The sequence below is a fragment of the Penaeus monodon genome, chromosome 28 (assembly GCF_015228065.2).
Source record: "Penaeus monodon isolate SGIC_2016 chromosome 28, NSTDA_Pmon_1, whole genome shotgun sequence".
In the NCBI taxonomy this organism is placed as follows: domain Eukaryota; kingdom Metazoa; phylum Arthropoda; class Malacostraca; order Decapoda; family Penaeidae; genus Penaeus; species Penaeus monodon.
The window spans coordinates 30,689,692-30,689,906 of NC_051413.1; the positions used below are offsets into that span (position 1 = coordinate 30,689,692).

A 215-nucleotide genomic window follows, 5' to 3' on the forward strand; every position below is an offset into this window, starting at 1 on the left:
AAGGGAGTTTCTTTGTAGGTGCAAAGCAACCAGAAAATCTTTTCCCAATGGGCTTGTACTTATGAAGTTCATACCTGCAAGTTGTAAATTTAACTGATTTTATGCTCTAACTCTGACAATGTTAATCCACATCTATCTTTAAATTGTTAATGTGAGCCTTTCTGCTTCTAGATACACTCAGAAGGGAAAGCACTAAGACGTGTCTGTGGGAGCCT

The 215-nt window shown here is 38.1% G+C and overlaps 1 protein-coding gene across 1 annotated transcript in view; it reads right to left on the reverse strand.

Moving 5' to 3' along the window:
* LOC119591485 (nucleolar protein dao-5-like) overlaps positions 1-215 on the reverse strand; it is a gene marked incomplete in the record, with an annotated part of 13,275 nt that overhangs the window by 6,221 nt on the left and 6,839 nt on the right.